Below are 595 nucleotides of genomic sequence, written 5' to 3'. Positions count from 1 at the left end.
CCTTACCTTTTTCATAGGCTAGCTCTTGTCCAAATATCCAATTGCAAAGCTCCTCCATGTTGTCTTCATCCTCGCCTTCCTTCTCTTCTTTTGCTTCTTTTTTTTGGCTTCTCTTAATTCCCTGGGTCTCTCCATTAATTAAGAACACAAAGGAGATTCTGTCCAAGAAACTTCGTAGCTATTTGAGTGAAAAAAAAGATATCATCATCATCTTCTGCACCTTTCTTCCTTAATTTCTTTTCTCTCGCCTAGCATTCCACTTTTCTCTTTTTTCAACTGATCTCCTTCATTATAGCTTGTTGAGATCAAAGCTGGTCGAACTATTCCTTAGAAGTCTGAGTGAAGAAAGAGAAAGAGTTGATCTCTCATCTCCGTTGGAGAACATTCATGGCCTTTCTTAACTTTCTTCTATTTATATCAAGATTCTCAATGAAAGTGATTACTTCAAGAAGATTTGTGCTTTATCCTACTAGCTGTCCTGTTGCATTCGATCGTGATCGAATGGCGATGTCGATGTGGATGAGAAACCAATGTTTATCGCCTATAATATTATATTTTTCATGAAATCATGGCAACAAACCTCTAGTGAAACCTT

This window comes from Elaeis guineensis, chromosome 3 (assembly GCF_000442705.2).
Source record: "Elaeis guineensis isolate ETL-2024a chromosome 3, EG11, whole genome shotgun sequence".
In the NCBI taxonomy this organism is placed as follows: Eukaryota; Viridiplantae; Streptophyta; class Magnoliopsida; order Arecales; family Arecaceae; genus Elaeis; species Elaeis guineensis.
The sequence above is the reverse complement of the archived record's forward strand: the minus strand, read 5'-3'. Positions refer to the sequence as shown.